Consider the following 27,487-nt stretch of genomic DNA (forward strand, 5'->3'; position numbering starts at 1 on the left):
GTGAGAATGAAATAATCCATAAAACACTTTTTTTGGGTTAGATTGCATAAATATATAATGTGGATTTAAAGCTTTCGTGACTACAGGGATTCATATTCTTGGTTCTTTCGGTAATCGTCATCAGGTTTTCACACCTGATGATGATTGCTTGTGTTGCAGTCGAAACGTCGTGAGAATTTAATTGTTTTATATTTTTATTATTTTAAATATATAAATGTTGTGTCGTTAAACCTGCCACCATCCGACAAAGCCAATTAGGAAGGTTTAGTGGTCACGTAAACAGAACATGCCAATTCGTTACTAGTACAGCACTAGTTTATAGTGTAGTGTATAGTAGTGTAGTATATAGTAGTGTAGTGTATAGTAGTGTAGTGTATAGCGTAGTGTATAGTGTAGTGTATAGTGTAGTGTATAAAGTAGTATACTAGTACAGCACACCGGTGTGTTGGAGAGCCAAGCCACAACATTTACAACACACCGGGGTGCTGTCTTAGTGTAACGACTCCAACACGCTAGTTATAGGAAAGGTGTGAGAAGATTTTATTATCTTCGGCTGCGTACGTTCACGTCAACTTCCACCATCAAAAGCGTGCTGAGTCCCCCCCCGATCCTCTTCCCCTCTCTTTACAGCTCTCTCTCCCTCGTGTCTCTCCAACCAATCACGTCTCTCCCCCCGTCGTTTCTCGTCACAACCTCTTCTCATCTCCTATTGGCTGAGTGCGCCTTCCGACCTCTCACCTTCCGCGTCGGGAGGTTACGTCAGACGTCATTCATCTCCCTCCGCCAACGGCGAGCGAGCTTATTTGTAGGTGCGCTCTTTCAGCCAATAGGGAGCCGTGTTGCTCGTTAGCTCTGCGGTCCACACAATGCTCACGCTTGTGTCTGACTGCCTCTCCGTTTGTGCAGCTATGTACTTCATAGACAATAAACTGTAGAGGCGCCTTCTTATTTATTACTCATAACTTGCACTGTTACACTCGCTAGCACGTAACACAACACTGACCGTCTAGCAACGAGGGCGCTAACTGACTAGATAGCTGGCTGGCTATCTAGCAGTGCCGAAGGCGTTGATGAAGAAGGCAGCAACGACGAGACGACCCCGACTCCCACGCACAGCCCAGAGCTCTCTCTCTCTCTCTCGCCCCCTTTGAAGCTTCCAGCGGAGCCCGGCCCTGCCCTGGCCACGCCTCCATTCTCGAACCTTCCAGCTGGTTCTGGGGGCTTCAAGATGGATCCCTTCCGTGACCCTTGCTTCAGTTCTTCCCCTTTGAGAACGCGCCAGTGTATACTGTCTCTTCTTGGGTGGGTACACCCGCAATTGTTACTTCTGGCCGCCAGTCGGCATTGCTACGCTACACTGGTAAGGAATTGGCATGTTCTGTTTTTACATGAGAAACCTTATTATTTTGTATATTTACGCGATCTAACCCAAAAAGCTTGTATTATGGATTATATTGGTCACAAAAGCCTTCGACGTGTTAACCAGAATGAAAGAAGTTGACGAGATATTGCAAATCGAACGTAGACATATCTTGCCATGACTACAGAAGCCCTGGCCACTAAATTTAAAATCGCTCCGAACTTTTCAATTTGTCCTCCTGTCAATGCAATTTACTTAGCCACAATTATCCTTTGGATCCTAGGGAAGATTAAATTAAATAACATCCTCGCAGCATATCGCCTCGGCATATTATTACTTAACAAAGACTACTTTTCATGCTCCAAGTATGCATTTAGGATAGCGCATTTTTACGATTCCTGTTATTATGGAATATCTGTTGGACTAACGTAGAATTTATCTGTGGCTTTTGTAAAACTCTTAGGTGAATTGCCAGCAGTCTGAACCCCAAAGTTCACCTGCCTGACGATGTCGGCTTGCCCCACTCCTGCTACCTCTTAAACACGAGGTGAGTAGTCAATGGGAAATTATTTGGTCAAGGAAGTAATTTCATGTGGCTGTTAAAATGCACAACGATGCACTCTGCCAAGGTGGATCAAAGGTGGGCTGAAGGGTGAGTGGGTGGGTGAATAGGTAAGTTGGTCAGTAAGTGGGTGCGTGGGGGGGGGGGGCGTGTGGGTGGGTGGGTGAGTGGATGAGTGGGTGGGTGAGCGGATGGGTGATTGGGTGCACGCATTCCACGTTATGACGTGATAGCGATGGCGATTCGTACTAACGTAGCAGGTTTGTGGCTGTAAATAGAATGCCTGTTAACAATCTTGCATTGCTTGTCGGGTTTTGTGCAGTCATGTTAATGATTGTGTTTGCTTAAAAATATATATTTAGAACAAAGTAATAATCTGTACACAATCCATCCACCAGTAAAATGTATTGTTGGTCCCAGCGGATTGCTTATCCATGTCCATGTGAATAACGTTCACTTTGTCTGTGGCGTTCTGGGTGTTACAGCCTTCCATTGGGGTCTCGACATGGAGACTGCAGCAGAGCAAACAGATGGGCAGCCATCACAGGTAACTACAGGTCTTTGTTTGTATTATCTCTCCGTATATTTATACAATCATGTTATCCATAATAGAGGCTGGTTGTTGTGATTCCTGGCGAAACGTCACGGTTACTCTAATGTGTTTTGTGGGTTTACCCTCCAACACGCAACAACCGGTTAGTGTTAAACTAGTCTAGTGTATGTCGACTGAGGAGGCAACGCGTTTATTATACAGTTCACTGTACACCGGATTCTGTTGCTAAGTGTGGCTAACTTGGCCTAGGCTGCTCCCTATGTGCGTGTGTGTTAACTAGCTTGAACCCTGAACGAGCCCCGAATCCCGTCGCGCTCCCCCTTTATCCCTTGGCCCTGGCCCCGCCCCTTGCTGTATCAAGGCCGGCGCTCTCCGCTTCCGGCCACGTGTCCTTAACTCCTCCAATCGAGACACCGCTTCCGGTAACTTGCCCTTAGCTCGTCCAATCGAGGCCTGCTTCCGGTCATGTGCCCTTAGCTAGTCCAATCGAGGCACCCGGCGCTCGGCGCTCCTCCAGCACTGTGCCTCTACACTAGTAACGAATTGGCACCACGTTTTGTTTTTGTGACAAACCCCTCACTGATTGGGTGTGTCAGGTGGTGGTTGTGGTGGATTTGCCAACACAAATGTATATTTATGCAATTTATCCCAAAACTTCCCTCTATTATGGATAATACTACTACTTGTTAGACTGAAGATTACGTTAATTGACCATTAAACACGTTTGTATCTTTTTAGGAAAGTGGAAATATTGTCAAGAAAGGCGACGTGTACATGGAAGACGTCACCATTGTTCTACCGATTATAAAGAATGGTGTCAGTGGCCTTGGTGAGCTTTGGAATTGTCATAGCTCTGAAACAACTCATCAAAACCTGTTCAAGAATCAACTCAAATCTGACCACCTCATTGCCCACCCACTCAAGAAGCTTGAGTACAGCTTAAAACACATCAAGGGAACCGAAGACCAAATCACAATGATCAAAGCCCATGGCTCCATGAGCCTGGAGCTGCTATGTGGATTCATTAAAGTTGAAGGATTGGCAGACTATAGCAATAAATCTGTGAGAAGCGTGAATGAAGTAAAATGAATCTGTCAGTACAATTTGGAAAACTTTTCAATCTCCTTGCTTCCAAGGGCTAAAACGGAAATCGATTAGCACGTACACACCCAGCTGATGAAAGGACGCATCAAAGCAACACACGTGGCATACAGGGTGATCTTGGGTGCGGAAGTGAACGCGCACGTATTGGTCACGCAGAATGAGACCAAAACGAGTGACAGCATCAGCGGCAATGCGCTTGGGAAACTCGGTTTTGGCAAAGTAATGGCCTCTCTGAAAGCTCAGCTCGAGTGGTTGGACACGAGCGAGGCGAATGACTACCGCACACAGATCAACATTTACTCCAAGCCGCCAATGAAGTGGCAGCCGTCTACGGTCAAGGAGATGTTTGAGTTGGTGGAAAATATCGACATGTCTGTTGCCAATGAGCAACATTACAAGTTCGGTGACACAAACATCACGGGAGTGCCGATTCGCTGGGTGCTTGTACCCATTGCTCAGTTCCTAGACGTTGACGTGGAGAAGCTCTACATGCAGATCAGCGAGAATTTACTTTGTGACTTCAGAGCCATGCTCATCTCCCTGCAGGATTCTCGTCAGCCCGACTGCATTAAGAGACGAGTGCTCAAGAAAGAGCATCGTCTGCAGCGCGTCCTCTCGGACTCCAGCTCCCCACTCTCTCAAGACATTTCACAATACGAGAAGATACTAAACAGAAAAGTCGAATCATTCTTCATTTGTGCCTGTAAGGCTTTGAGAGATTATAAGCAGGCGGTAATCACATCCAGTGAGCTTCACAAGATCATAGAAGAATATGAAATGTCTCAGTTCAGCGCAGTTGACATATACACAAAGGTGGACAAATTCGTGATGGATGGAAAACACGAACTTTACGGAATCCATGAGAAAGATGCAACTCAAATGGAGACTGAAATTTGCATCTTTACCAACCGTGAATTGTTGAACGAATGGATGAACACAGAGTCGAACATCGCCTCTTTAAAATCAGTCATGCACTAAAAGAGCAAAACATTGATGTGGGAATTGCACTGCCTTCCATCTCTGACAACTTCTCTCTTACAATGAAGGCTTTAGAACACCAAAAGTGTTATCAGGTGGCTGATATTCCACTCATCCTTGGGATTGTTGGTGCCATCGTGACCACAGACTCGTCAGTGGAGAATCAGTTTTACACGATCATGGCTTCACGCTTCAACATCACTTTGCCGCTTCAGACGAACGAACTTAAAGAGCTTCATCGCCTGGTAGAATTATTGAAAATGGGAGATGTACACATTGCCTCCTCCTACATGGAATCTTTAGAGTGCCTCTGGAGTGGCGACTTCGATTGGATGTTTTTTGTTCCAATCGATGCATTGGATACTGCGTATGAATTCATAGTCGGCCTTCGCGACAGCTTGAAACGACTCGCCTGTGCCAATGGAAAGTGGGTGGCGGGTAGGCTGGACATTGTCAACCAGCACGAAGCGCCCTTATTGTTTGTCCTTCGTCACAAGGAAGTGAAAGCCATATGGCTCGACCATCTGGACATTATGATTCTTGTTGATCTCTTCAACAAAGCGGCAACCTCTGAACACAATGAGCCCGATTTGTCCGACCTGTCACCAGAGTCCTTGAAGTGTTCTATCTATCACAACAGAGCCATTTACGCAGTGAAGGCCATGGAACTCATGGATCAAGCCAATAATTACGCGCACAATTATAATAACCTAAGGATGCAGTCGTTTGAGGATAATGTCGATGAGAAGTTTACCGATGCACTGCACATTGTACGCAATGGCCTTTCCCGAGTAGACATGGATGTAATTGCAATGGTTACACATTTTGCCATAAGGGATAATCCAAAAATGTGCAGTATTCTCGAGAAACACGGATGGAGAAACGTGGACTGCAGTTTTAGCAAGGACCGTCTAGAGCTACAAGATTGTGAGTTGATCAGTACTGGGCTGCAAGAGTGGTTAAGTTCACGTGATAAGTTGTTAGCCAAGGTTAAGTCGGCCAAAGCAATTGTACAGCAATTTCAATTGCCATCTGGTCCACGCACTGATGATAGTGTAATGAGGGTTAACAATGCTATGCAGTCACTTGCAGATGACCCAGAATGCCCAGGAGATATTGCTAGTAGAATTCAAATTTTGCAGGAGAGTGATCGCCATGTTAAATGCAACATATTTCTAGCAACAGCAGATGACTATGTGGTCAGTTCTGAAAGCCAAGACGGAATCACTCATGTAAAAGCACTGACTTCAATTTTGAAACGGATGTATCAGAATGACTCGTATTGCTTTAATGTCTATGATGTCATAAATATATATGTTGGTCGAATTGATTTTAGTAACTCTCAATATTCCAGCTCAAACACATCCATTACTCAATGCATGGAGAAACGTCAGCTTCACACACTGATTCAACATCTCTCCAAATTACAGTATAATCGTCACCTGGTCATGCTGCAGCTTGCGTTTGACAAACTCAAAGGGGCAAATGAGCCCAAGGCAGTTGTCGGGGTGCTGCAACTGCTGTCAAACCTTGCGCTGCAAGAAAATCAATGGAAGGTCTCTGGACCAATTCTTCGTTCAAGTACCTCATTAGACGTGTAATCGAGGACTACGACGTGCTTCAAACGATGAACCTCATGGATCACACATTCATTCCAAAGGAATTTCAAGATAAGTTCCCATGCAACAGTGTGTCTCTGTTGCGAAAATACTTTTCAAGTTTGGAAAGTGCTTGGAGCACTTTTCAGAAAATTATTGCTCTGAAAGAAATTGCACGACATTTCACTTACTTATTTGAATCACTAAATGAAGCGAACTTTCTGATATATTTGCATAAAGGGTTAAAATATTCAACCGGGGTTGGTCTTTGCAGACATTCAAAGATGCTGTGGACAATATTCAGAAGTTTAACAAGGCGAAGGAGTCAGCCGAATGACGCAATAATGCAGAGAGATGTTGTGCAAGCTACCAAAGCGGTTGTGCTGGTGCGTTAAGATTGGCACTCAGTGTTTGGCAAATCCTTGGCAATGATTACACCTTATGAGTACGTGATGGTGCGTGGAATTACCAAGCAAACAGATTTTCCCTCTGAACAAACATCAGCATTATGAGACCTCCTTTGCCAGAAACAAGATATAGGAATAGGTTTTACCCTTTTAACTGGCACAAAAAACTGACACCTTTATTCAAGGCATCATGTTTGCAATGACCACAACACAAGCAGTCAAAATGCAAACAAAAAAGACAACTCTGATAATAATATGCACTGTCCTTGAATTCGATTGGTCCACACCCGAGACAGCTTTTCTTAGAGCCTAGTCTCCATTAGTGAAAGCTTCTAAAACAATTCCGCCCGTTCAAGAACGGGGCTAGTGCTGGTTCTCCCCCATCTGAGCAGTACCACGAGGATGTGCTGGATCTGTATAAAACGATCCTGGATACTTGTGCAAAGTCGGGTGGCTCGGTGTTCTTCTCAGAATGGCACTCGCGTTTACAGAGCTTTTGGAGTTGTGTCTCCAATGACAATTTTGCCGTCCGATTAAAAAACATCAAAGAGATTTACGAATTAAATGACCGTGGCCATCGAATTTCAGCCGTGAAAGAGGCAGCTGATGCAGCATTTTTTTCACACACAGAGAAGCTGAAAAGAAAAATGCGTACAGAGGTGCAGGATTGGAATGAAAAAAATCAACATCTGGCTTACCAAAATGTGTTGAGAGTGTTCGAAAAAGAATTCAATGCCCTGCCTCATGGCTGTAACAATGGTGCATCAAAAACATCCAGATGCGATGCATGTGAGGATTTCTCTACAAAAATCTATAGTTTAAAGGCATATGCAAAAGAAAAACAGTGCGAGCTCGAGATAATGCAATCTGTTAACAGCTATGTACAGCGCATCCGCCAGTCCACTTTGACGGCCCTCACACAGATACTGGATGCCGCCATGGTGCGTCAAGGCTGCTCGGAGCAGTTCTTGAAGGAAATTAAGCGATGCCTAAAAACAGAATTGATAAAACGGCCGGCTGAAAATTTCTCTGACAAGGAACGCAGCATTATTGTCGATAATATTCTATCGAGTCTCTCCAGGATCGCTACTTTGATGAGAACGAATTTACCAAATGATAGAAAACTCAAAGAGGAGCTAGAAGATGAATATGAGCAAGCGCCATCTATACCTGCTCGATACGGTAACAAGACACCTCTGAAGTCATTTGGGATTAGAGAAGTAGAAGCAGTACCGGTACATAAAAATTGGTGGTCATGGCCATGGACATGGTCATCGAAAAAAAACGATAACAGCATAATTGAAAATATCGCTTCGCTAGAGAATGATTTAGAATCATTGCCTAAGCAAATACTCAAGGATAAGAAGGCTGAGCATTTTGAAAATGGTATGATTCGTGAACTCAAAAAAAGAATAGAAACATCTATACGTCTTTATGAAGAAAAACATGTTAAACTGCCGACAGATATCAAGTGGGAAGCCCACTTATTCACTCTCCGTAAATTTGGAGAACTCATGTCAGTGTGTCAAGATAAATGGGAAAAACAACACTGCCCAATTGCAATACTGCAACAAAAGAGGGAGGAGTTCAGATCAATAATAGAAATTCAACTTCGAGGTGGATTTTCATTTGCTTCCGAAGGGAGAATCATTGCCAAATATCTCCTGGACGCTATTCGACAGAGATCGATTAAGTCTGGAAATCGCAAAAAGGTAGAAGCCGTCCTGAATTTGCACTGGACAACCAATAGTGAGAAGGTTCGCCTCACCTACTTTGAGCATTTGGCCACCCAGGTCGATAATAAACAAACCAAAGAGGCCCTGCGGCACTTCAGACATCCAAATTCCACGATCAAAAAGTGGTTCTCCGAGAGGGTCGACAGCCACGTCTGTTATAAAACGACCGAGGCGTTTAAGGCTACGTACGCAGCTGAACTGGAGCACGTCGTTCAGGAAATCCGGAAATGTCAGGATATCGCATCAATGCAGAAATTCACTCGTGATTACCTGACCGATGCCGAAGACCTCGAATACAAAAGCTGCTTAGACGAACAATCTGTATCACAAATGGACATATCTTTACTTCGTGACAGCGTCCTGGAAGGGCTCAATGACGCCGAGGCAAAGGGAGACCCCGACAGCGTGAACTTTGTGGCGCCGTCAACAGACGAGAGGGTCTAAAGTCGTCTCGGCTGCACGGCACAATGCTGCTGGTGTGGAGCTCTGTGCTGGGGGTCACGGGGTCACCACGAGAACGATGACGACACAAAGGTGCACCACAGCTGCCACCAGCCGCGTGGCCTTCACGGCACGCATAACAGAAAAAACAAACATTTATTAGCAGAGTCATGCAATTTATTAGAGGATAGTTGCCGGGTCAATTGGGGAGACAATAGCATGAAGTGGTCCGAGGCAAAGGCCACGGAGTTCAAAACGTGGAAGTTTGACGCTCACTGTAATGACAAATTCGATGCACTCATGCGCTGGTTTTTTGAGATGTTGAACGAAGAGACCGCTGCATCGCGGAAACTGCTTCCTGCTACAAAAGAGGAATTGGTAAAATACAAATGCCAAAACCTTGAACATCGTTCTATACTGGCAGCGATTAGGGTGACGATAAAATAGAATGTAGTTAAAAAACGGGCAATCATGCTTAGAAATGCTCGATTATAGAGCAGCCATTAGTAATCACGTAGAAACATGCATATACAATTAATTAGAGTTAACGTACACATTCCCATATACAGGATGCTTAAAAAAATTAACACTTACATGTGACTATCGTGTTTAATGGAAAAATAACAGATAACAATAGACTGTAACATGATAACAAATGCATTATGAACAAATGTAATGTTAATAGCTTTAAAAAAGTCAAAGAGTCTCCACTTAAATCTTGGCTTTCGTGACTGCAGGAATTCATATTCTTGGGTCTTTCGTTAAAGTCACGTAGATAGGTTCAACGAAAATAACAAAAAATAACAAAAAACTACGACGTTTTGATCGCAACACAAGTGGTCGTCTTTAAGAGAATAACAAAAAATTAAGAAAAAACTACGACGTTTCGGTCAACACAAGCGGTGGTCAGGAAAAAGCCTTTTCCTGAACACGACCGCTTGTGTTGCGACTGAAACATCGTAGTTTTTTGTTATTTTTTTGTTATTTTCTTTGAACCTATCCACGTGACTTCACTGAAAGACCCAAGAATAAGAGTCTTCACTTGTGCGCCATCGTTGTCAACGCATTCCTGGAATCTCCAGGCGGTCTCCAGAGCCCGGAGGTGCATTTCTCGTGGCATCGTTGCAAAGTCTCAGGAGTGTGAACATTTTGAAGCACCCGGTGTATATTTGTGCAGTGTAACAGTGCCGGCTGTTGGACAACAGCGGCAGCTGTGGTGGACAGACAGAGGACACACGCCATGAGGGCGTGAGCCATGAGGGCGTGAGCACGGTGCCTGTTGTTAGAGCGGAGGAACTGAGTCAAGGGTCACGGAGGACCCCGTCTGGAGGCCCCTGGAACCTGCTAGCAGGTTCTAGAAGGGAGGCGCGGTCAGGGCGGAGCCAGGGCCGCGCCGAGTACGGGGGGCTCGAAGCTGCTGGTTCTGGGAGTGGACTCATCTCGTCGTCGCTGTCGTCTCGTCGCCGTCGTCGCTAAACGTCTCCGCTAGATGTCGCGCTATGAAGGAGAGCAGTCGGCTATCTCAGTCGGCGCTGTCAGTGTTGGGCGGCCTGTGTTGTGTACAATCTGGGCTGAGCTATTGTGGAGCGCGTGCGGACGAGACCGTGAAAGTTGTTAATGAAGAAAGTGTCACGTGCCTTTACTGGAAGAACCAAAGAGTATGGATTCTTGCAGTCACGAAAGCTTCAAATCACAATTGAATAAAAATACATTTTTTTTCATAATATATATCAATCGTTATGATGTACCACTGAGTAATAAATTAGGATTATTTTATTTGTGATAATATTGTAGTGCGATTGTGAGTTTAATTCTGGGAGTTGGAGGGCTTCGTGTTATTTGTGGGTTATGCTTCTCTTAGCTGTTGATTAGAATCAACGCCGATTCGAATCGTGGCCTCTTCATGATGTAAAATGAGTGTGATCTTCGTTTAAAAGGCAATTTCAGTAAATCAAAAGTTCGCCTTGAATGCTTCTCCTCGTTTCACTTCACGTCGCGTCAACAAGACGACGTCACGTCATCACGACGCACAGCTACAAACACGCACAGCTACAAACACACAGCTACACACACACACAGCTAGAACAACAACCGCCATTCGCTACTAAGTGTTGGTGACGTCACCACGACGCTTGTGCCAGGCCATGTGCACCTTGAGGCCACGTGAAGTGTCGAACGCCCGCTGGCAGGTCACGGGGCAGACCCAGGTGCCACGGGTCGACTGACTGAGATGACTGAGATGAGTGGCTGATGCACCACTACTGTGCCAACTTGCTGTGCTTTAGCCACCCGGCGCTCCGCTTGTTGTTGTGAGCGTCGCTCCTCCGCCCTCTGTTGTTGTGGGAGGTCGACTGCCTCCAACTGCCCAGTAGCAGCGTCCTTCACGAGCCTCCTCCACAGAGGCCGATCTTGACACCGCTAGTACCAGTCATCGGCAAATCCACTCCGCTCCACATCCTCCTGTACCACGTCACTACATATCTTCTCTAGCCCGTGCCGCGCCCGTTTAAGCCGCCTCGATCCGGCCGAACAAAAGCTGTTTCGGCATGCGGTGGCTGGGCATGCGGGCTACATGACCCAGCCAACGCAGCCTTGCCTGCCGGAGGAGCTCACCGATGGGACTTTGTCCAGATCTTCCGAGGATTTGTGAGCTCCTCACACAATCCAGCCTGGTTAAACCCAGGATGGATCAGAAGGCAGGCCAGCCTAAATGTTTCTAACCAGCGAAAATGCCCAGGTATGGGAAACTCTCCACTCTCTTCAACTGCCACATCACAAATTGGGAGTTGTGGGGGTGGAGTGTCCGATGGTACAAAATACCCAGCCAGGTGCTTAGTTTTGGTGGGGCTGATGGTAAGGCCCCACCTCTTAATGGCACGCTCCAGTTTCAGCAGCAGCGCCTCCAACTCCTCCTCTGAGTGAGCAGCAATTACCAAATCATCGGCATACATAACGTGATTGACCAATAGGGAGCCATCCATTGACCGCACCCGGGCATCGATCAGCCTCCCGTTAGATCTGTCCAGCTACACACACACACTCACACACAGCTACAACTACAAAAAACGCCATTCACCACTAAGTGGCGGTGACGTCACCACGACGCTTGTGCCAGGCCACGTGCACCTTGAGGCCACGTGAAGTGTCGAACGCCCGCTGCGACACACATACCTACACCTACACACACAGCTACACACACAGCTACACACAGCTTCACACACACACAGCTACCTGGGGGAGCTTTGTCTCTATTTGTCCGTGACCGTTCCGGTTTGCTGCGACGTCCAACCCTGAGTTACGGCATTCCGCAACTCAGGGTGGTGAGTGGTGAGTGGGGGGTTGGTGGGGGGTGAGTGGGGGGGTTAGTGGGGGAGGGTGAGTGGGGGGGTGAGTGGGGGGTTAGTGGGGGGGGGTTAGTGGGGGGGGGGTGAGTGGGGGGGGTGAGTGGGGGGGGTGAGTGGGGGGGGTGAATGGGGGGGGTGAGTGGGGGGGGGTGAGTGGGGAGGGGTGAGTGGGGGGGGGGTGAGTGGGGGGGGGTGAGTGGGGGGGGTGAGTGGGGTGGGTGAGTGGGGTGGGTGAGTGGTAGGGTCGGGGTGAGTGGGTGGGTGGATAAGTGGGTGAGTGGGTGGGTAAGTGGAGGGGTGAGTGGGTGGGTGAGTGGGAGAGTAAGTGGGGGGGAGTGTGTGTGTGAGTGGGGTGGTGAGTGGAGTAATGAGTTGGGGGGATGAATGGATGAGTGGGTGGGTGGTTGAGTGAGTGGGGTGGTGAGTTGGGGGGTATGTAAGTGGGTGGGTGAGTGGGGGGTTATGTGGGTGGGTGAGTGGGGGGTTATGTGGGTGGGTGGGGGGTTATGTGGGTGAGTGGGTGGGTGGGTATGCAGGCTGGGTAGGCGTCGTGTTAGCAGGCTGAATCAGCCTCAAATGAGTGACTGTATCTGGGGCGCTGCAGTTTGTAGTCTCCAACGCTCCTCGGGGAAGACAAAGACGGCCGTGCCGGAGTGGTGCAGCGCTTCACAGACGCTGCTGCTCACTACCAACGCAGCGCAGGCGAGGCGACACGGGTGGGGTCAGTAAGGTGAGTGGAGTGAGTGAGTGGGGTGAGAGGGTCAGTGGGGTGAGTCCAGGTCACACGTCTCTGTGTCTCTGTGTTCAGGGCTCACGTCTCTGTGTTTAGGCCCCACGTCTCTGTGTCTCTGTGTTCATGCCTCACGTCTCTGTGTCTCTGTGTTCATGCCTCACGTCCCTGTGTCTGTGTTCAGACCTCACGTCTCTGTGTCTCTGTGTTCATGCCTCACGTCTCTGTGTCTGTGTGTTCAGGCCTCACGTCTCTGTGTCTCTGTGTTCAGGCCTCACGTCTCTGTGTCTCTGTGTTCAGGCCTCAAGTCTCTGTGTCTGTGTGTTCAGGCCTCACGTCTCTGTGTCTCTGTGTTCAGGTCACACGTCTCTGTGTCTGTGTGTTCAGGCCTCACGTCTCTGTGTCTCTGTGTTCAGGCCTCACGTCTCTGTGTCTCTGTGTTCAGGCCTCACGTCTCTGTGTCTGTGTGTTCAGGCCTCACGTCTCTGTGTCTCTGTGTTCAGGTCACACGTCTCTGTGTCTCTGTGTTCATGCCTCACGTCTCTGTGTCTCTGTGTTCAGGCCTCACGTCTCTGTGTCTCTGTGTTCAGGTCACACGTCTCTGTGTCTCTGTGTTCAGGCCTTATGTCTCTGTGTCTCTGTGTTCAGGCCTCACGTCTCTGTGTCTGTGTTCAGGTCACTCGTCTCTGTGTCTCTGTGTTCAGGCCTCACGTCTCTGTGTCTCTGTGTTCACGCTTCACGTCTCTGTGTCTCTGTGTTCAGGCCTCACGTCTCTGTGTCTCTGTGTTCAGGTCACACGTCTCTGTCTCTGTGTTCAGGTCACTCGTCTCTGTGTCTCTGTGTTCAGGCCTCACGTCTCTGTGTCTCTGTGTTGAGGTCACACGTCTCTGTGTCTCTGTGTTCAGGCCTCACGTCTCTGTGTCTCTGTGTTCAGGCCTCACGTCTCTGTGTCTCTGTGTTCAGATCACACGTCTCTGTGTCTCTGTGTTCAGGTCACACGTCTCTGTGTCTCTGTGTTTAGGCCTCACGTATCTGTGTCTCTGTGTTCAGGTCACACGTCTCTGTGTCTCTGTGTTTAGGCCTCACGTCTCTGTGTCTCTGTGTTCAGGTCACAAGTATCTGTGTCTGTGTTCAGGTCACACGTCTCTGTGTCTCTGTGTTCAGGGCTAATGTCTCTGTGTCTCTCTGTTCAGGGCTCATGTCTCTGTGTCTCTGTGTTTAGGCCTCACGTCTCTGTGTCTCTGTGTTTAGGCCCCACGTCTCTGTGTTTAGGCCTCACGTCTCTGTGTCTCTGTGTTCAGGTCACACGTATCTGTGTCTGTGTTCAGGTCACACGTCTCTGTGTCTCTGTGTTCAGGGCTCACGTCTCTGTATTTAGGCCCCACGTCTCTGTGTCTCTGTGCTCAGGCCTCACGTATCTGTGTCTGTGTTCAGGCCTCACGTCTCTGTGTCTCTGTGTTCAGGCCTCACGTCTCTGTGTCTCTGTGTTCAGGTCACACGTCTCTGTGTCTCTGTGTTTAGGCCTCACGTATCTGTGTCTCTGTGTTCAGGCCTCACGTCTCTGTGTCTGTGTTCAGGTCACTCGTCTCTGTGTCTCTGTGTTCAGGCCTCACGTCTCTGTGTCTCTGTGTTCACGCTTCACGTCTCTGTGTCTCTGTGTTCAGGCCTCACGTCTCTGTGTCTCTGTGTTCAGGTCACACGTCTCTGTCTCTGTGTTCAGGTCACTCGTCTCTGTGTCTCTGTGTTCAGGCCTCACGTCTCTGTGTCTCTGTGTTGAGGTCACACGTCTCTGTGTCTCTGTGTTCAGGCCTCACGTCTCTGTGTCTCTGTGTTCAGGCCTCACGTCTCTGTGTCTCTGTGTTCAGGTCACACGTCTCTGTGTCTCTGTGTTCAAGTCACACGTCTCTGTGTCTCTGTGTTTAGGCCTCACGTATCTGTGTCTCTGTGTTCAGGTCACACGTCTCTGTGTCTCTGTGTTTAGGCCTCACGTCTCTGTGTCTCTGTGTTCAGGTCACAAGTATCTGTGTCTGTGTTCAGGTCACACGTCTCTGTGTCTCTGTGTTCAGGACTAATGTCTCTGTGTCTCTGTGTTCAGGGCTCATGTCTCTGTGTCTCTGTGTTTAGGCCTCACGTCTCTGTGTCTCTGTGTTTAGGCCCCACGTCTCTGTGTTTAGGCCTCACGTCTCTGTGTCTCTGTGTTCAGGTCACACGTATCTGTGTCTGTGTTCAGGTCACACGTCTCTGTGTCTCTGTGTTCAGGGCTCACGTCTCTGTATTTAGGCCCCACGTCAATGTGTCTCTGTGTTCAGGCCTCACGTATCTGTGTCTGTGTTCAGGCCTCACGTCTCTGTGTCTCTGTATTTAGGCCCCACGTCTCTGTATTTAGGCCCCACGTCTCTGTGTCTCTGTGCTCAGGCCTCACGTATCTGTGTCTGTGTTCAGGCCTCACGTCTCTGTGTCTCTGTGTTCAGGCCTCACGTCTCTGTGTCTCTGTGTTCAGGTCACACGTCTCTGTGTCTCTGTGTTTAGGCCTCACGTATCTGTGTCTCTGTGTTCAGGCCTCACGTCTCTGTGTCTGTGTTCAGGTCACTCGTCTCTGTGTCTCTGTGTTCAGGCCTCACGTCTCTGTGTCTCTGTGTTCACGCTTCACGTCTCTGTGTCTCTGTGTTCAGGCCTCACGTCTCTGTGTCTCTGTGTTCAGGTCACACGTCTCTGTCTCTGTGTTCAGGTCACTCGTCTCTGTGTCTCTGTGTTCAGGCCTCACGTCTCTGTGTCTCTGTGTTGAGGTCACACGTCTCTGTGTCTCTGTGTTCAGGCCTCACGTCTCTGTGTCTCTGTGTTCAGGCCTCACGTCTCTGTGTCTCTGTGTTCAGGTCACACGTCTCTGTGTCTCTGTGTTCAAGTCACACGTCTCTGTGTCTCTGTGTTTAGGCCTCACGTATCTGTGTCTCTGTGTTCAGGTCACACGTCTCTGTGTCTCTGTGTTTAGGCCTCACGTCTCTGTGTCTCTGTGTTCAGGTCACAAGTATCTGTGTCTGTGTTCAGGTCACACGTCTCTGTGTCTCTGTGTTCAGGACTAATGTCTCTGTGTCTCTGTGTTCAGGGCTCATGTCTCTGTGTCTCTGTGTTTAGGCCTCACGTCTCTGTGTCTCTGTGTTTAGGCCCCACGTCTCTGTGTTTAGGCCTCACGTCTCTGTGTCTCTGTGTTCAGGTCACACGTATCTGTGTCTGTGTTCAGGTCACACGTCTCTGTGTCTCTGTGTTCAGGGCTCACGTCTCTGTATTTAGGCCCCACGTCAATGTGTCTCTGTGTTCAGGCCTCACGTATCTGTGTCTGTGTTCAGGCCTCACGTCTCTGTGTCTCTGTATTTAGGCCCCACGTCTCTGTGTCTGTGTTTAGGCCCCCCGTCTCTGTGTCTCTATGTTCAGGTCACACGTCTCTGTGTCTCTGTGTTCAGGCCACACGTCTCTCTGTCGCTGTGTTCAGGTCACACGTCTCTGTGTCGCTGTGTTCAGGCCACACGTCTCTGTGTCGCTCTGTTCAGGTCACTCGTCTCTGTGTCTCTGTGTACAGGCACCACGTTCCTGTGTCTCTGTGTTCAGGGCTCACGTCTCTGTGTCTCTGTGTTCAGGCCTCACGTCTCTGTGTCTCTGTGTTCAGGTCACACGTCTCTGTGTCTCTGTGTTCAGGCCTTATGTCTCTGTGTCTCTGTGTTCAGGGCTCACGTCTCTGTGTCTGTGTTCAGGTCACTCGTTTCTGTGTCTCTGTGTTCAGGCCTCACGTCTCTGTGTCTCTGTGTTCAGGCCTCACGTCTCTGTGTCTCTGTGTTCAGGTCACACGTCTCTGTCTCTGTGTTCAGGTCACTCGTCTCTGTGTCTCTGTGTTCAGGCCTCACGTCTCTGTGTCTCTGTGTTGAGGTCACACGTCTCTGTGTCTCTGTGTTCAGGCCTCACGTCTCTGTGTCTCTGTGTTCAGGCCTCACGTCTCTGTGTCTCTGTGTTCAGGTCACACGTCTCTGTGTCTCTGTGTTCAGGTCACACGTCTCTGTGTCTCTGTGTTTAGGCCTCACGTATCTGTGTCTCTGTGTTCAGGTCACACGTCTCTGTGTCTCTGTGTTTAGGCCTCACGTCTCTGTGTCTCTGTGTTCAGGTCACAAGTATCTGTGTCTGTGTTCAGGTCACACGTCTATGTGTCTCTGTGTTCAGGGCTAATGTCTCTGTGTCTCTGTGTTCAGGGCTCATGTCTCTGTGTCTCTGTGTTTAGGCCTCACGTCTCTGTGTCTCTGTGTTTAGGCCCCACGTCTCTGTGTTTAGGCCTCACGTCTCTGTGTCTCTGTGTTCAGGTCACACGTATCTGTGTCTGTGTTCAGGTCACACGTCTCTGTGTCTCTGTGTTCAGGGCTCACGTCTCTGTATTTAGGCCCCACGTCTCTGTGTCTCTGTGTTCAGGCCTCACGTATCTGTGTCTGTGTTCAGGCCTCACGTCTCTGTGTCTCTGTATTTAGGCCCCACGTCTCTGTGTCTGTGTTTAGGCCCCCCGTCTCTGTGTCTCTATGTTCAGGTCACACGTCTCTGTGTCTCTGTGTTCAGGCCACACGTCTCTCTGTCGCTGTGTTCAGGTCACACGTCTCTGTGTCGCTGTGTTCAGGCCACACGTCTCTGTGTCGCTCTGTTCAGGTCACTCGTCTCTGTGTCTCTGTGTACAGGCCCCACGTTCCTGTGTCTCTGTGTTCAGGGCTCACGTCTCTGTGTCTCTGTGTTCAGGCCTCACGTCTCTGTGTCTCTGTGTTCAGGTCACACGTCTCTGTGTCTCTGTGTTCAGGCCTCATGTCTCTGTGTCTCTGTGTTCAGGCCTCACGTCTCTGTGTCTGTGTTCAGGTCACTCGTCTCTGTGTCTCTGTGTTCAGGCCTCACGTCTCTGTGTCTCTGTGTTCACGCTTCACGTCTCTGTGTCTCTGTGTTCAGGCCTCACGTCTCTGTGTCTCTGTGTTCAGGTCACACGTCTCTGTCTCTGTGTTCAGGTCACTCGTCTCTGTGTCTCTTTGTTCAGGCCTCACGTCTCTGTGTCTCTGTGTTGAGGTCACACGTCTCTGTGTCTCTGTGTTCAGGCCTCACGTCTCTGTGTCTCTGTGTTCAGGCCTCACGTCTCTGTGTCTCTGTGTTCAGGTCACACGTCTCTGTGTCTCTGTGTTTAGGCCTCACGTATCTGTGTCTCTGTGTTCAGGTCACACGTCTCTGTGTCTCTGTGTTTAGGCCTCACGTCTCTGTGTCTCTGTGTTCAGGTCACAAGTATCTGTGTCTGTGTTCAGGTCACACGTCTCTGTGTCTCTGTGTTCAGGGCTAATGTCTCTGTGTCTCTGTGTTCAGGGCTCATGTCTCTGTATCTCTGTGTTTAGGCCTCACGTCTCTGTGTCTCTGTGTTTAGGCCCCACGTCTCTGTGTTTAGGCCTCACGTCTCGGTGTCTCTGTGTTCAGGTCACACGTATCTGTGTCTGTGTTCAGGTCACACGTCTCTGTGTCTCTGTGTTCAGGGCTCACGTCTCTGTATTTAGGCCCCACGTCTCTGTGTCTCTGTGTTCAGGCCTCACTATCTGTGTCTGTGTTCAGGCCTCACGTCTCTGTGTCTCTGTATTTAGGCCCCACGTCTCTGTGTCTGTGTTTAGGCCCCCCGTCTCTCTGTCTTTATGTTCAGGTCACACGTCTCTGTGTCTCTGTGTTCAGGCCACACGTCTCTCTGTCGCTGTGTTCAGGTCACACGTCTCTGTGTCGCTGTGTACAGGCCCCAAGTTCCTGTGTCTCTGTGTTCAGGGCTCACGTCTCTGTGTCTCTGTGTTCAGGCCTCACGTCTCTGTGTCTCTGTGTTCAGGTCACACGTCTATGTGTCTCTGTGTTCAGGTCACACGTCTCTGTGTTCAGGCCTCACGTTTCTGTGTCACTGTGTTCATGCCTCACGTCTCTGTGTCTCTGTGTTCAGGCCTCACGTCTCTGTCTCTGTGTTCAGGCCACACATCTCTGTGTCTCTGTGTTTAGGCCACACGTCTCTGTGTCTGTGTTCAGGCCACACGTATCTGTGTCTGTGTTGAGGTCACACGTCTCTGTGACTCTGTGTTCAGGGCTCACGTCTCTGTCTCTGTGTTCAGGTCACACGTCTCTGTGTCTCTGTGTTCATGTAAGACGTCTCTGTGTTCAGGCCCCACGTCTCTGTGTCACTGTGTTCATGCCTCACGTCTCTGTGTCTCTGTGTTCAGGCCTCACGTTTCTGTCTCTGTGTTCAGGCCACACGTCTCTGTGTCTCTGTGTTCAGGCCTCACGTCTCTGTGTTCAGGTCACACGTCTCTGTGTCTCTGTGTTCAGGCCTCACGTCTCTGTGTCTCTGTGTTCACGCCTCACGTCTCTGTGTCTCTGTGTTCAGGCCTCACGTCTCTGTGTCTTTGTGTTCAGGTCACACGTCTCTGTCTCTGTGTTCAGGTCACTCGTCTCTGTGTCTCTGTGTTCAGGCCTCACGTCTCTGTGTCTCTGTGTTGAGGTCACACGTCTCTGTGTCTCTGTGTTCAGGCCTCACGTCTCTGTGTCTCTGTGTTCAGGCCTCACGTCTCTGTGTCTCTGTGTTCAGGTCACACGTCTCTGTGTCTCTGTGTTCAGGTCACACGTTTATGTGTCTCTGTGTTTAGTCCTCACGGCCTCACCTATCTGTGTCTCTGTGTTCAGGTCACACGTCTCTGTGTCTCTGTGTTTAGGCCTCACGTCTCTGTGTCTCTGTGTTCAGGTCACACGTATCGGTGTCTGTGTTCAGGTCCCACGTCTCTGTGTCTCTGTGTTCAGGGCTCATGTCTCTGTGTCTCTGTGTTCAGGGCTCATGTTTCTGTGTCTCTGTGTTTAGGCCTCACGTCTCTGTGTCTCTGTGTTTAGGCCCCACGTCTCTGTGTTTAGGCCTCACGTCTCTGTGTCTCTGTGTTCAGGTCACACGTATCTGTGTCTGTGTTCAGGTCACACGTCTCTGTGTCTCTGTGTTCAGGACTCACGTCTCTGTATTTAGGCCCCACGTCTCTGTGTCTCTGTGTTCAGGCCTCACTATCTGTGTCTGTGTTCAGGCCTCACGTCTCTGTGTCTCTGTATTTAGGCCCCACGTCTCTGTGTCTGTGTTTAGGCCCCCCGTCTCTGTGTCTCTATGTTCAGGTCACACGTCTCTGTGTCTCTGTGTTCAGGCCACACGTCTCTGTGTCGCTGTGTTCAGGTCACTCGTCTCTGTGTCTCTGTGTACAGGCCCCACGTTCCTGTGTCTCTGTGTTCAGGGCTCACGTCTCTGTGTCTCTGTGTTCAGGCCTCACGTCTCTGTGTCTCTATGTTCAGGTCACACGTCTCTGTGTCTCTGTGTTCAGGTCACACGTCTCTGTGTTCAGGCCTCACGTTTCTGTGTCACTGTGTTCATGCCTCACGTCTCTGTGTCTCTGTGTTCAGGCCTCACGTCTCTGTCTCTGTGTTCAGGCCACACGTCTCTGTGTCTCTGTGTTTAGGCCACACGTATCTGTGTCTGTGTTCAGGCCACACGTCTCTGTGACTCTGTGTTCAGGGCTCACGTCTCTGTCTCTGTGTTCAGGTCACACGTCTCTGTATCTCTGTGTTCAGGTAACACGTCTCTGTGTTCAGGCCCCACGTCTCTGTGTCACTGTGTTCATGCCTCACGTCTCTGTGTCTCTGTGTTCAGGCCTCACGTTTCTGTCTCTGTGTTCAGGCCACACGTCTCTGTGTCTCTGTGTTCAGGCCTCACGTCTCTGTGTTCAGGTCACACGTCTCTGTGTCTCTGTGTTCAGGCCTCACGTCTCTGTGTCTCTGTGTTCACGCCTCACGTCTCTGTGTCTCTGTGTTCAGGCCTCACGTCTCTGTGTCTTTGTGTTCAGGTCACACGTCTCTGTCTCTGTGTTCAGGTCACTCGTCTCTGTGTCTCTGTGTTCAGGCCTCACGTCTCTGTGTCTCTGTGTTGAGGTCACACGTCTCTGTGTCTCTGTGTTCAGGCCTCACGTCTCTGTGTCTCTGTGTTCAGGCCTCACGTCTCTGTGTCTCTGTGTTCAGGTCACACGTCTCTGTGTCTCTGTGTTCAGGTCACACGTTTATGTGTCTCTGTGTTTAGTCCTCACGGCCTCACCTATCTGTGTCTCTGTGTTCAGGTCACACGTCTCTGTGTCTCTGTGTTTAGGCCTCACGTCTCTGTGTCTCTGTGTTCAGGTCACACGTATCGGTGTCTGTGTTCAGGTCACACGTCTCTGTGTCTCTGTGTTCAGGGCTCATGTCTCTGTGTCTCTGTGTTCAGGGCTCATGTTTCTGTGTCTCTGTGTTTAGGCCTCACGTCTCTGTGTCTCTGTGTTTAGGCCCCACGTCTCTGTGTTTAGGCCTCACGTCTCTGTGTCTCTGTGTTCAGGTCACACGTATCTGTGTCTGTGTTCAGGTCACACGTCTCTGTGTCGCTGTGTTCAGGTCACTCGTCTCTGTGTCTCTGTGTACAGGCCCCACGTTCCTGTGTCTCTGTGTTCAGGGCTCACGTCTCTGTGTCTCTGTGTTCAGGCCTCACGTCTCTGTGTCTCTGTGTTCAGGTCACACGTCTCTGTGTCTCTGTGTTCAGGTCACACGTCTCTGTGTTCAGGCCTCACGTTTCTGTGTCACTGTGTTCATGCCTCACGTCTCTGTGTCTCTGTGTTCAGGCCTCACGTCTCTGTCTCTGTGTTCAGGCCACACGTCTCTGTGTCTCTGTGTTTAGGCCACACGTATCTGTGTCTGTGTTCAGGCCACACGTCTCTGTGACTCTGTGTTCAGGGCTCACGTCTCTGTCTCTGTGTTCAGGTCACACGTCTCTGTGTCTCTGTGTTCATGTAAGACGTCTCTGTGTTCAGGCCCCACGTCTCTGTGTCACTGTGTTCATGCCTCACGTCTCTGTGTCTCTGTGTTCAGGCCTCACGTTTCTGTCTCTGTGTTCAGGCCACACGTCTCTGTGTCTCTGTGTTCAGGCCTCACGTCTCTGTGTTCAGGTCACACGTCTCTGTGTCTCTGTGTTCAGGCCTCACGTCTCTGTGTCTCTGTGTTCACGCCTCACGTCTCTGTGTCTCTGTGTTCAGGCCTCACGTCTCTGTGTCTTTGTGTTCAGGTCACACGTCTCTGTCTCTGTGTTCAGGTCACTCGTCTCTGTGTCTCTGTGTTCAGGCCTCACGTCTCTGTGTCTCTGTGTTGAGGTCACACGTCTCTGTGTCTCTGTGTTCAGGCCTCACGTCTCTGTGTCTCTGTGTTCAGGCCTCACGTCTCTGTGTCTCTGTGTTCAGGTCACACGTCTCTGTGTCTCTGTGTTCAGGTCACACGTTTATGTGTCTCTGTGTTTAGTCCTCACGGCCTCACCTATCTGTGTCTCTGTGTTCAGGTCACACGTCTCTGTGTCTCTGTGTTTAGGCCTCACGTCTCTGTGTCTCTGTGTTCAGGTCACACGTATCGGTGTCTGTGTTCAGGTCACACGTCTCTGTGTCTCTGTGTTCAGGGCTCATGTCTCTGTGTCTCTGTGTTCAGGGCTCATGTTTCTGTGTCTCTGTGTTTAGGCCTCACGTCTCTGTGTCTCTGTGTTTAGGCCCCACGTCTCTGTGTTTAGGCCTCACGTCTCTGTGTCTCTGTGTTCAGGTCACACGTATCTGTGTCTGTGTTCAGGTCACACGTCTCTGTGTCTCTGTGTTCAGGACTCACGTCTCTGTATTTAGGCCCCACGTCTCTGTGTCTCTGTGTTCAGGCCTCACTATCTGTGTCTGTGTTCAGGCCTCACGTCTCTGTGTCTCTGTATTTAGGCCCCACGTCTCTGTGTCTGTGTTTAGGCCCCCCGTCTCTGTGTCTCTATGTTCAGGTCACACGTCTCTGTGTCTCTGTGTTCAGGCCACACGTCTCTGTGTCGCTGTGTTCAGGTCACTCGTCTCTGTGTCTCTGTGTACAGGCCCCACGTTCCTGTGTCTCTGTGTTCAGGGCTCACGTCTCTGTGTCTCTGTGTTCAGGCCTCACGTCTCTGTGTCTCTGTGTTCAGGTCACACGTCTCTGTGTCTCTGTGTTCAGGTCACACGTCTCTGTGTTCAGGCCTCACGTTTCTGTGTCACTGTGTTCATGCCTCACGTCTCTGTGTCTCTGTGTTCAGGCCTCACGTCTCTGTCTCTGTGTTCAGGCCACACGTCTCTGTGTCTCTGTGTTTAGGCCACACGTATCTGTGTCTGTGTTCAGGCCACACGTCTCTGTGACTCTGTGTTCAGGGCTCACGTCTCTGTCTCTGTGTTCAGGTCACACGTCTCTGTATCTCTGTGTTCAGGTAACACGTCTCTGTGTTCAGGCCCCACGTCTCTGTGTCACTGTGTTCATGCCTCACGTCTCTGTGTCTCTGTGTTCAGGCCTCACGTTTCTGTCTCTGTGTTCAGGCCACACGTCTCTGTGTCTCTGTGTTCAGGCCTCACGTCTCTGTGTTCAGGCCCCACGTCTTATTGTCTCTGTGTTCAGGCCACACGTCTCTGTGTATTTGTGTTCAGGCACGAGGAATGGCGTCTCCTTCCTCCACCGTGAGGCGCCTGGTGGAGTCGCACGCAGCGGTGCGGGTACGGGAGGATACTCACCAACTTATCACTCACAAACTCACTCACCCACCAACCCACTCACCCACCTACTTACTCACCAACTCACTTACTCACCAACTCACTCACCCACTAACCCACCCACTCACCTACCCACCACCCACCCACTCACTCACCAACTCAGTCACTCGCTCACCCACTCACCCACCCACTCACCCACCCACTTACCCACCCATCCACTCACCTACCCACTTACCCACCCATCCACTAACCCACCCATCCACTAACCCACCCACTAACCCACCCACTCACCCACTCACTCACCCACCCACTCACCCACGCACCCACTCACCCAACTACTCACCCATCCACTAACCCACTCACCCACTCACTCACCCACCCACTCAGCCACCCACTCACCCAACCAGCCACTCACCCACCTATCCACCCACCCACTCACCCACTCACTCACCAACCCACCACCCACCCACTCACTCACCAACTCACTCACTCACCAACTCAGTCACTCACTCACCCACTCACCCACCCACTCACCCACCCACCCACTTACCCACCCATCCACCAACCCACCCACTAACCGACCCACTCACCCACTCACTCACCCACCCACTCACCAACCCACTCACCCAATTACTCACCCATCCACTAACCCACTCACTTACCCACTCACTTACCCACTCACCCACTCACCCACCCACTCACCCACCCTCTCAGCCACCCACTCACCCAACCAGACACTCACCCACCCATCCACCCACTCACTCACCCACCCACTCAATCACTCACCCACCCACTCAATCACTCTCTCACTCACTCACCCACCCACCCACCTACTCACCCACTCACTCACTCACCGACTCACCCACCCACTCACCCACCCACTCACCCATCCACTCACACTCCCACCCCCCCACCCACCCCTCCAACCCACCAACCCCCCCGACCCCCCCCCCACCCACTCACCCCCCCACCCACCCACCCACTCACCCCCCCACCCACCCACCCACTCACCCACTCACCCCCCCACCCACCCCCCCCCCCACCCACCCCCTCATCCCCCCCCACCCCCTCATCCACCCCACCACCCAGGCGTCCCTGCTGCGCTGCAAAGTGGAGCTCTGCGCTCGCTACGCGAGCCGCCGCCTGCAGCTGGACCAGGAGGAGTGGGCGGCGCTGGCCGAGGTGGACGAGAAGGGGGGAGCGGTGCTTGCCTGGATCGAGAGCCACTTGGAGCGCCTCCACAAACAGCAGCAGCAGGAGGAGGAGGTTTGAAGTGGGAGAGGGGAATGGGGAATGAGGAAGGAGGAGGATGAGGGGGCGGGTGGGGGGTGTGTGTGTGAATGTGTGTGAGTGTGTGAGTCCGGCAAAACAACCCCCTACCTGCTCCTGGTGCCGGACGGGCAACGCTGTCATGGGCAGTGCTGTAGAGGGAGGGCCAATTCCAATTGGCCTTTCCCCTCATGGCACCACCACAGCGGCCAAAAAGGGGCTCTGGATGGGTGCGAGGGGCTGGTAACCCCTCCACCTCCAATTGATTACCACAAAACCACGACTGAAAAATGTAATTAATAAATTTGTGCCGGAAGCCCCGGGGGGACAGAGATCTCTGACGTCTCCTGGCCAAATCCCATTTGGCGCAGCCAGGAGACTAAATTCTTACCCTCCTCCAGAAACAACAAAAAACCACGTGTGGCCACTTTGAATATTCGAACGCTCACTGCGGAGGAGAGGCTGCCATTCCTCTGTCAGGAGCTGGAACGGTACCGCCTGGATCTCTGGGGTATGCAGGAGGTCCGGTGGACCGGCTCTGGCTCCTGCCACCATGAGGGGTGGACAGTCCTCTACTCGGGGCAGGAGACTACCAAACAACAGAGAGTGGCTCTTCTTCTGAACAAAATAATAAATGGGGCGTGGGAGCGTGGCGGTGAGGTGTGGGAAGCTCTACGCCCCAGGCTACTTTGGGCTCGCCTTCCCATCAACCATAGGCGAGGAGTGGTAGTCGTGGTTATTTTTCCCCCCACTGAAGACTAACATCCGTGGAGGGATGCAGGCAAGGCCAATGAGTCAGATTTCTTCCATGACCTGCTATCTAGCTAAAGTGGCCCCTCGGGATAGAGTTATCTTGTTGGGTAACTTAAATGCCCGAGTTAGTCATGATGTTGGCACCTGATCTGGAGTGATTGGAAGGCATGGGCCAGATCAGCTCAATAACAACGGCAGGAGGCTGCTAGATTTTTGTGCAGGCCATGGGCTTGTAATTACCAACACACTGTTCCGGCATCGGTGCATCCACACAACATCAAGGAATACATGCCGTGTCCAAGCAAGAACATCTGCTGGACTACATAGTGATGGAACAGCGGATGCGGGCCCATTTCCTTGATAGCAGGACCTACCATGGAGCTGATCTGCCCACTGACCATCGACTTGTCATCTGTAAGATGCGCCTGCCATTCTATCACTCCAGTGGTGGTGTACACCCAGGACCCCATTCAAACTCTTAGTGGCATGGTCTCCGGAAGCTGATGAAAGTTGCAAGCGAGAATTTAATCACGGTTGCGACTGGGGTTGGCATCGTCCCCGACTCCTCCTGATGTCGAGGGGAAATGGGCGAGGTTTAGGACTGTGGCTCATGCAGCTGCAATGGCTGCTTTGGGTACATGGTCAAGACCTCCCCAGAGACCCTGGCTGATCGAGGAGGTGTTCAAGCTGGCTGAGAAAAAGCGACAGGCCCACTCCCATCGGCTACAACATCCCACCTTGGAGAATGTAGAGGCTTACCGCAGCATTTTCTCGGAGGTTTGGAGATCCGTGAGGCGCTGCAAGGATGGGTGGTGTTCGCAGGTTGCTGAGGAGATGGCGTCTGCCTCATTGCCCGCGATCACAAATCGCTCTTTGATTCCATCAAAAAAGGAACCTGCAGCACCACACCTATTACCATCATTAGGGAAAAGAACGGAGATCCAATCTCCGATCCCAAAGAACAGTTTTGAAGATTTGCTGAGCATTTCTGTGAGGTCCTGGGAGAGAGGACATCCCTCAGCTTGGATAACAACGTGGGACAAAGTGGGGATGACCCTGCCGAGGCTGCGGTGCCTCATATATTGGAAGAAGTCACCCCCTGTGAGTGGCTGGCTGAGGCGCCATCTGAGGAAGTACTGAAGGCGATCCAGAGTCTGAGACCAGGCAAGGCACTGGGCAGAGATTATCTCCCTACATGATATCATAACAACAGTCTGGACCACTGGACGCGTTCCGGAGGACTGGAAGGATGCCCTGGTGGTCCGCCTCTTTAAGAAGGGGGATTGCACATACTGTAATAACTACAGGGGCATCTCACTCCTCAGTGTGCTGAGAAAGGTCCTGGCAAGGATTATTCAACATTGCCTTGCTAGACACGTTGAGGAGATGCTTGCAGTGCCCCAATGCGGTTTCAGGAAAGGGCGGTCCTCCACAGATGACATATTTTCTGTCCGTCTGCTACAGCAGAGGTGTAGGGAATTCCCACAAGATCTACATCTCTGCTTTATTGACCTATTCAAGGCCTATGATACCATCAGTAGGCCTGGGCTCTGGTTAGTTCTTAGTGCTTTCAGAGACCCTGACCCTCTTCTCACGATCATTAAGGACCTTCATGATGGTGAGTGGGCCCGGGTAAAACTATGCGGCCAGAGTCGGAACCATTCCCTGTACACCTTGCGGTGCGACAGGTATGTCCACTGGCTCCCACATTATTTAACATCTATTTTGACCACGTTCGTGAAGCCTTCAATAGCTGTACAGGAGGAATTTCCATCTGGTACAGATTCAATGGGAGGCTAATCGATGCCCGGGTACTGTCAAGGGATGGCTCCTTATTCCTCAACCATGTTATGTATGCCGATGATCTGGCGATTGCTGCTCACTCAGAGGAGGAGTTGGAGACGCTGCTGCTGAGACTGGAGCGTGACACTAGGAGGTGGGGCCTTACCATCAGCCCCACCAAAACTAAGCACCTGCCTGGGTAGTTTCCCATACCTGGGCAGTGTGCTCATGACCGGCTCCAGTTTAACAGCAAAGGTCTCGCTCAGAATCAG

At 50.6% G+C, this 27,487-nt stretch overlaps 1 long non-coding RNA gene across 1 annotated transcript; it reads left to right on the forward strand.

Annotated features, from left to right (window-relative positions):
• Positions 1-367: 367 nt before the first annotated feature.
• LOC142906631 (uncharacterized) lies at positions 368-10,708 on the forward strand. Its single transcript, XR_012930398.1, has 4 exons — positions 368-1,360; positions 1,824-1,907; positions 2,408-2,469; positions 3,214-10,708. It is a non-coding gene; the product is annotated as an uncharacterized LOC142906631 (long non-coding RNA).
• Positions 10,709-27,487: the final 16,779 nt, after the last annotated feature.

This window comes from Petromyzon marinus, chromosome 68 (assembly GCF_048934315.1).
Source record: "Petromyzon marinus isolate PM22_M1 ecotype Great Lakes invasive population chromosome 68, UKy_Petmar_22M1.pri1.0, whole genome shotgun sequence".
Classification (NCBI taxonomy): Eukaryota; Metazoa; Chordata; class Hyperoartia; order Petromyzontiformes; family Petromyzontidae; genus Petromyzon; species Petromyzon marinus.